This window comes from Macadamia integrifolia, unplaced genomic scaffold, assembly GCF_013358625.1.
Source record: "Macadamia integrifolia cultivar HAES 741 unplaced genomic scaffold, SCU_Mint_v3 scaffold651, whole genome shotgun sequence".
Taxonomy (NCBI): domain Eukaryota; kingdom Viridiplantae; phylum Streptophyta; class Magnoliopsida; order Proteales; family Proteaceae; genus Macadamia; species Macadamia integrifolia.
Genome location: NW_024870505.1, coordinates 246329 through 255513, shown reverse-complemented (window position 1 = coordinate 255513; position 9185 = coordinate 246329). Strand labels below are relative to the sequence as shown.

Genomic DNA, 9185 nt, shown 5'->3' with positions numbered 1-9185 from the left:
AAACTAGCCTTAATAGGAAGGATGGCCCGTTGGTTGCTTCTACTATCAAAGTTTGACATCACCTATGTTACTCAGAAATCTATTAAGGGACAGGCCATAGCTAATCATTTGGCTGCCCACCCCACCAAAGATGGAAGATCCTTAGATGATGCCTTTCCCGATAAAGGAATCATAGCAATTGCAAAAGAAGACAGAGTTAATGAATGGCTATTATTCTTTGATGAAGCAGCCAATCAGAAGGGTATGTGGTGGGGGAATATTGCTTGTCACTCCTGACGGCCTTTATTTTCCTTCATCGTTCCGCCTTGACTTCCCCTATACCAACAACATTGCCGAATATGAAGCTTGTGCTTTGGGGCTCAAAACTCCTTTGACTATTGGTGTGAAAAGGATCAAGGTTTACGGTGATACATCCATTGTCATCTACCAAACACAGGTAAAGTGGAAGACTAGAGAAGAAAAGCTGAAGCCGTATCAAGAACATCTGGAAGAGGTGATTGAACACCTTGAGAAGATCTCGTTCGAATACTTCCAGAGAGATAACAACAGGTTTGTTGATGCCCTTGCAACCTTGGCTTCTATGCTGGAGTGCAACCCTATGGCTAGGGTCTAACTATTCTTGGTAGAACAGAAAAGCAAGCCCATTTATCAGAATTTGGTGAATTCTCTCACTGTGGATGGTCGATCTTAGTTTGCTTACATAGTGGATTTCATCAGGGAAAGGAAGTACCCGGTTGAAGAAACTAATAGAGAAAAGAAGTTTCTGAGAAGATATGCCACCCAGTTTATTCTTCAAGAGGATCGGTTATGCATGAGATCCTATGATAGAATACAGTTGTTATGTGTAGATGAGGAACAAGAAATAACCATTATGGAGGAAATTCATCAAGGTCTCTGTGGACCCCACATGAATGCTAAGATGTTATCTAAGAAGATCCTCATGCTGGGGTATTACTAGAACACAATGGAAGTAGAGTACGTGGACTTTGTCAAGAAATGCCACAAGTGTCAAATATTTGCTAACATCATACATATCCCGCCAACTGAGCTACATTCGATCAGTTCACCTTTGCCATTCTCCACTTCGGCATTGATATCATTGGAAAGGTCAACCCCAAGGCATCCAATGGTCACGAGTTCATCTTGGTAGCTATTTATTATTTCACCAAGTGGGTAGAAGCTCAGTCCTATGCGGTCCTCACATCTACTAAGGTAGCCAAATTCATCCAAGAAAATATCATTTCCTGATATGGAGTACCTCAAGAATTGATATCGGATCAGAGATCCCATTTCTACGGCAAGACCGATAAAATTTACATAAAGTTTGGTATCAAAAGGCATCGCTCTACCACTTACAGGCCATAGACCAATGGGGTAGTAGAAGCGACCAACAAGAATATCGAAGTCATCCTACAAAAAATGGTAGAAACACACAAAGATTGGGCTGATAAATTACCCCTTGCCTTATGGGCATACCAGACTTCTGTACGATCCTTGACGGGGGCAACCCCTTTCTCTTTGGTATATGGGTTGAGGCGGTTCTACCTATGGAAATCCTAGTACCATCCCTAAGGGTGCTCCTTGATAGTAAGCTACCTGAAGGAGAGTGGGTGAAGGCCAGACATGAACAGCTTAATTTTCTCAATGAAAGGCACATGAAAACCATGGATAACCTGAAGAAATATCAACTAAGAATGGCCAGAGCCTCTAATAAGAATGTGAAGCCCCACCACATAGAGGTGGGTGAACTTGTTCTTCAAGAACAAAGGGCCCCGATTTATGACCCGAGTGGAAAATTCAGGCCCAACTAGAGCGGCCCATTCACCGTCAAAGAAATTCTACCAGGTAAAGCTGTGAAACTCATAGACCACAACAGCGAAGAAATACCCAGACTGGTCAATATGGATCAACTCAAGAAATATTATTTTTGAAAGGACAAATAGCCTGAACTACATTAGACCTGATTCCTTTCGAGGGATACGTAGGCAACTTGACATGTGCAAGTGTTGTCTCAACCATCTCAAGGTAATAAATTGTTTCCTCGATTAATAATCAAAGCATCTTAAATGATTATCATAGTTTTTGTCCCCCAAGAATCGCCATTTTGCATGAAAGGCCATTAGGTATCTATCATCCACCCATTGGTCCATCGCTTCTTCCCCAGGATTGTGTCCCCAAAGAATCACCATTTGGCACGAAAGGCCATTAGGTATCTATCATTCACCTAGGGTCCATCAACTCTTATACAAGATTCTATCCCCTAAAAGAAAATCACCATCCGACACCAGTTTATCAAGGCTAGTTTATTCCCTACCCTTAATCAGTCAAAAAAGAAGAGCTTGATGCAACAGTAGTAAAGGCTTGTTTGAGTCATTAACTAATGAGTAATGCTTTGATAAATCATAATATCTCTTTTGTTTTGATGGTTTCAGAAAAAGTCATGAGCTCGTTGGATGAGGCATTGAGGAAATAGACATGGGACATGAACATATGGGTGCCAGGATTGCTAGAATCCATGAATATGTCATTTCTCAGTTGGATCGAATGTGTGAAATTACAGCACCAGTTACTTCGGCAAGTGCTTCAACATTGGGATTCTAACTTGCATGTATTTCGGTTTGGATTAGTAGAAATCTGCCCAACTCTCGAAGAATTCTGAGTTTGTATGTCATCTCCACCCAAAGGTAGTTTGTTCTAGCCATCTTTGAAGGAAGATTATTCATAGAAAATTTAGGACTTCTTTGGATGGAAAGAAGATGAAGCGAAGCAATTTGTCAGGAAAGGACTGTGCAAGACATCGTATGGAGGTGCCCAGGGAGGCAATACGAAGATTTTCTGATAAAGACCCCTTGCTACAATTATGTTAGGTTGATGGGATTGACTCACACATCCTTTTCCTTGCCTACGTACATCAGCCGACAATATGGACTTGAGGTGACGGACCCAAAGGAGTTAGTGAACTTTCACCCACCTCAAGAGTTATCTTCCCACCTTGTTACTCACCTATCCTATCTATGGTAGGAAAATTGTTCCCCTTTTCATGTAATTCACTTGGTAATAGAATGAGGAAGTATTTAAGATTCTCGTGTAATCTCGATTATTCTAATTATAACTTAAGATATGGAATTGGTTATGGCTGAACATTACAAACAAAAAAAAAATTGTGTTTATAGGAAATACAGGAAAAAATCCCTATGGGTCAAAAGTCATCGTCTGAACCATACTCTGAATCCTCCCCATAGAGTACCAGGGAACCCGTGGATGCTAGTCTAGCCTGCTCCAGCCTCTGGGTCATGTCCTGAATCAGTGGGTCCTACCGTGCAATTTTTTTCTCATAGGAACCAACTTGGCTCTCCAAGGCGGCAATCCTCCCATCCTAAGGAATATAGGAAAGGATCAAGAAGAAGAATAATGAAAGAAAAAAGCAAAAAAAGGAAAAGGGGAAAGTATGAAATACCTTGGCAACTATCACCTCGCACAGGCCGTAATGCATCCTCCTAATCTTAGAATAGACCTCCGGGGACACCTGAGAAAGAACATATCAACCAGAGGAAGTCAAGAGTTAATTAAAGGATGATCAGATACTCACAAGCTTATAAGGAATGGGCAACCCAAGGGAAGCATCTACATCTTTGTTCTGCTCTAGAAGATGAGGGAGGCTGGGGTTGGTTGCGTTGGGATAATTCCAAGAGGGGAAGCCATGAAAGGGGATGCTAGCAAATCTGAGAGACCCACCTGTACTGGTTGAGGGTCTGCTTGTGAAGGATCAGCAGCACTGGCATGTGACCAAACAACTCTCCCCTAAAAAAGCATCAGTCAAGACCAAAACAAGAAAGAATTTGAAGGAAATACTCAAGAAAAACATACCACTAGACCATCAGGACCAAGAGGGGTACATACTGTCTCCTCCTCCAGGAAGGCTCTGTAGTCCCTATCTAGGTCAAGAAATGAGTCATCCCATACTTCGTCAGCCAAACGCTTCATCTCATCTGTTGGGATGATCTTTGGGCAATGCAGAGTGGGTGGAGGAAGGCCAGGAGAAGGGCGTCAGTCGATATCCAACCACTGGGGTACTACCCTCTCTCCCAAATACCAGACGTGGCCCCAAATGCCCTGAAAAAGGACTCGGTTCTCAAATAAGTGTTTAGCCAAGGTGAATCCTTTAGAATCGAGAAATACATGGCAATGGAATGGATTCCAAGTGACCTGCAAATCCAAGAAAAAGTAAGTATAGCACAAGATAAAAGGAATTTTAGTATCAAACTTGGCATACCTCAGTGAGGCCATTCAAAAGAGAACGAGCAGTGGTCCCCGGAGGATGGCGCCAAGCCCTGATCACCTAATTGTACCCCCACCTCATGGCTATAGGGAAGAATAATGCCTGAGGGTCCCTCAGTCTAGGAGCTATGATCCCCAGGTGCTCAAAGCACCAAGGCTGTTTCAAGAGATTAAAGTAAGAAAGTGCAATCCAAATGAATGAAAGGAAATGGGTACACGAAGGAAAGTTACTTGAAGAATGTAGCCTACCCCATTGAGGTCCCTATCTCCATATGACAGTAGATCTAGGGTCCGCAGGAGATATGTATAGGTGGCCCCACCTATGATACCCTACTTTCTAAACCCGGTCTAATTAACCGCATTGACTTAGTTTGATCATATAGGGGCTGAACCGGAGAGAACCGACACAGGTACCATATGGAATGTGGTAGCAAGGGTGACCTTGAACTCGGGTTGGCCTAACACGACCGAGCAGGTACCAAGGGTTATATGTGCACCCAAGCCTTGCACTTATACGCACCACAAGGCCATGTATAGAAAGTAAAGGTACATACTAGTATTGGCTGGTGCCAATGCAATCTAATATTATGTGGTGGGTTTATGCCCACCTGAGATATATCCACCTGAGATTATACCCACCTGAGATTTAGCCCACTTAAGATAGCCCACCTGAGATTTAGAAGATATTTTGGGGGCCCAAGTATAAAAGGGGGAGACATTAATTGTCTTTTCCCTCATTAATGTTAGTTGGTCGGTGGGAGAGTAAAGAAGAGAGAGAAAGAAGGAGAAAGGAAAAGGGGAAGAAGAAGAATAAAGAAGAAGGGAAATTGACCGTAGAGCTTCACTGGAGCTGGGTCTTGTATTCTAAGCTTGGATTTATGATCAGCTCATCAAGGTCTTCGATTCGAGGTGGGTATTGCACATATTCCAAGGATTCTTAGGAACCCCATTCTTAAATCCTCTTTTTGGTTTTTGGGAAAGAACCCCATGGATCTTGCTAATATTATGTGAATAATTAAATCTAAGGTCTAACAGAAGGTCTGTATAATGATTTTGAAGGATTTAGAAGAAGTGTTGATGAAGATCTAGAGTATCTTGAGGTTCTTGAGCAAAAGAAGTGAAATTTGAGGTTTCATTAGTATTCTTGAGGAAGAGGTAAGAATCTTCCCTTTTCTTTTGATTAGATCTTAGATCTAGGTACATGGTTGGACCTTAGATAAGTGATTTGAGCCGTTGGATCGTCTCCAAACAAGTTCCCTAAGTCAGAGGAAAGTCGGGAATGATGTTGAAAAATTTTTTGTTCAAAGACTGGGGGTATTTTTACCCCAATGGTCTTCTGGTTTTAGCCCACCTGAATTTCCAGAACTCAGTTTTCAGGCTCTGGAGTAACCGGTGGGCTGAAACCGGTGGGCTATGTAGCCCACCGGTCTTTGGCTCTAGCTCACCTGTCTTTCCAGAATTTTCAGAATTGGTCCAAATTTGATGGGTGAACCCCATTAATGATTCTAAACCCAATTTTAGTATTAAAACATGATGATTTTTACCCAAAATAGTGAAATGACAAACCATTATATTTATGATAGGTTACACTCAATATATGCATACCCACACATCGAATCTTTTTTGTACCGGGTACAAGCACCGTGTACATATACAAGTAAGTGGGGAGTGGATACTGATTTAAATTCAAATATTACACATCATTTAACATATGTTAGTCTAGCCATATCATCATATTGCTTGTGTGTAGAGTAAACATCACATATGCCATATCACGCATTGTATGTGCATTTGCATAACTTGCTATGCTTTGCTTTATGATGAATATCATTTATGTCTTGATGTATGTAATAGAAGAATTTCATTTGGACATGACGTATATGCTAGATTAGATGTTGTAGTTGGCTTGAAAACGAGTGTATGGTGGCACGCGGTATGGGACGTGACGCCATCGTGTAATCGTACTATGCTCATGTAGAGGCATGTGGCTAGGATGTGATATACCCTTGTGCTACGACCCTTCCCAATAGGGGTTTACATGTTGAGGGATCATTGGGGGGAAGCATCGGATTACGATTGTCGAACTCCTCCAGTGGTTAGAAGTACGCACAGCTAATCGCTAGGACAGTCGATAACACCGATGATATATTCAGAGGGCCGATCGTACTGCTTTTATTTCAGGTGGAGTCATCCATTTACTTTCTATCATTTACATTTGCTAGGATTCGGCTTACATTTTAAATTTTGATACCAACGATGGGCCTTCTCCAACAACCCTATGGGCGTATCGCGGGATGGGATTCGTAGCTCGTACCCGGGGGCACACTGTGGTTGTGAGTAGCACAAAACCTATGACCTAGTAATGTTGTTAGGCTAATAGGGCTAAAATGAATCACATATAGGTGCATTTGTGTTGTGACTGTTTGTGTGGATTTCCTTTTGTGGTATTCCTTTCCACTTACTGGGCTAATGAGCTCATCCCACGTGCACAACTCTTTTTAGGTGATTTTGTAGGTTACCCGCCTGGTGATCAGGAGACGGGCCACACTGTGGAGTTTCCATCTGAGGACTTGTGGGTCCCTGGCGATTTTGAGTATGGTGCCGATTGCATGTGCGAGGATTTTCTGACTCCTGAGTGATTCTTTGGTTTCTTTTTGATGTACTCCCTTTTTTGTACTTGATGCTTAAATTGTTATATTTTTTATATATATCATGCCTTCGCGCCCAAATATACGTAACCTTTATAATTCAATTTGGGTATCAAGTATTTGGGAAACAATTACAGGTATTGTTATGAAATAGGTCTTCCACTGAAAATATAAGTCTGATCTTAGATTAGTAGATGTATGTTGTAGTGTAGTTACTGCATTGTTGATCCTGGCAGGTTTGTGACTTAACCGGTATTAACTCGGTCATCGGCTCGGCTTTGTGTGAGCGGGGTGTGACACAATCCCAGTCCCAAGAATCTACTGTAGGAAGATCTCGGAGGAAGAACACCAAGTGGATATCTACTCCCCCTGGGAGGTCACTGAAAAGGCACTGACCCACAACAAACAGCAAGAAAGTATGGGCCACCTGTGACATGTTGCCTGGGTTGTCCCCCAGGCTGATTTTCCACCATCAGGCACTAATCTCCCATAGACGGATGTGTGTCTGGCCGGATGCAATGGCAATACCTGTCAAATCAGTGAACTCCTTGAAAATCGAAATCCTGGGTAGGGTCATGGGTCTACCCCAAATGGAATGCCATCAAGGCATAGAAGCATAGGGAGTGATAGTGGTCTCTCCAACAGAGAGATGAAAAGAATGAGTGCTCGGCCACCACCGCTCCATCAAGGCCCCCACCAGTGCCAGATTGAACTTCTAGTCTCTACAAGGGCTAGCCGGCACAGGTAGGATGCATCAACCATCTCTTTCACTCTATGAGGAAGTATCCTATGCCATGATTGAACCATGTTTGGATGGCCATACAAGCCCAAGGTAGGTGGTTCCCTCCCCTCATGCTAATGGAAATAAAGAATATACAAAAAAAAACAACAAAAAAAAAGCAAAAAACAACATATAAAAAAAAAAAAACAAGAATAAAAGATGATCAAAATAATGAATAAAATATAAAGACTTACCCAAGAACCCCATATGGAGTTGCAGATGTGATTCCGACTGTTGTGAAGAGTCTGCCCAAAGTACCAATTAGCCAGACCATCATCCCTATGGGAAGAACTACTGCAACTCTCCAGTTGGATCTCTCCTAAAGTCTTTCTCTTTATCCTTTCAACCATATATTTCAAAATTTGCAAGAAGCCCCCATAAATTTTTCCAATTTGCAATAAGCCCTGAAAGTTTCCCAATTTACAAGAAGCCCTAGAAAGTTTCTCAATTTGCACAAAAGCTCACAAGAATATCAAATTCTCCAAATGGCTCCTCCCTCAAGAACAAGAAGAAGGTCTTCAAGAACTTCAAGAACAAGATGAAGATCTACAAGATTAAGATGAATATTTTTTAGAATAAAAAGAAGAACTTCAAGAAAAACCAGAGGGCTCCAGAAACTCAAAACCCACTCACTTCACTCAGAAAAGTTAGAATGAAGAATGGACAAGGGAAGGAGACCATTTTATAGGAAAAAAAAATTCATTTTTCCCAAAAAAGAAAATTTAAGATTCCAAATCCAAGGTGCAAAACAAAGTTTCTTACTACCAAATACCAAATTCAAAATTATTTTGGTGGTAGATGCAAATTATATCACATGAAAAAGAAGAAAGTAAAGGTCAAATTTTTATTGGTCAAAATTCAAGATTAAGAAGAAAGATTCCAAATCAAAAGCAAAGAGAAAAATCCAAAAATCAAGATTTCAAATCAAACATCAAAATTCAAGTAGAAAAAAATCCAAAAGTCAAGATTCCAAATCAGAAATCAAAATTCAAGACAAAAATCCAAAAAGCAAGATTCCAAATCAAAAACCAAGAGTTCAAGACCCAAATGATTAAGAACCATGGGCTTAAACCTAATGGTCCAATCTCATTGACTCAGTCCCAGATAGCCCAGTCCAGTTCAAAAGAACTCGCCTGAAAGACTAGATAGCTTAGCTTGGTTCGAAAGAACCAGCTTGGAAGACCAGATAGCCCAGCCCGGTTCGAAAGAACCCACCTAGAGGACCAGATAGCCCAGCCCAGTTCGAAAGAACCAGCCTGGAAGACCAAATCCCTAGGATTGGCGGATGGAAGTCCAGCCTAGGAAGAACATTATTTCATGTACTAACATCTTCTGCAAGGAGGGCTTAGATCTCTGCAAAAGATGGATCAATCCCTAGGACTGGCAGATGGAAGTCTAGCGTAGGAAGAACATTTTTCATATACTAACATCTTCTGCAAGGAGGGCTCAAATCTCTGTAATTGATGGACCAATCCCTA

The 9185-nt window shown here is 41.6% G+C and overlaps 1 long non-coding RNA gene across 1 annotated transcript; it reads left to right on the top strand.

Moving 5' to 3' along the window:
* Positions 1-5057: 5057 nt before the first annotated feature.
* On the top strand, positions 5058-5934 carry LOC122069561. The gene is made up of 3 exons (XR_006137475.1): positions 5058-5187; positions 5338-5433; positions 5862-5934. It is a non-coding gene; the product is annotated as an uncharacterized LOC122069561 (long non-coding RNA).
* The last annotated feature ends 3251 nt before the right edge of the window (positions 5935-9185 follow it).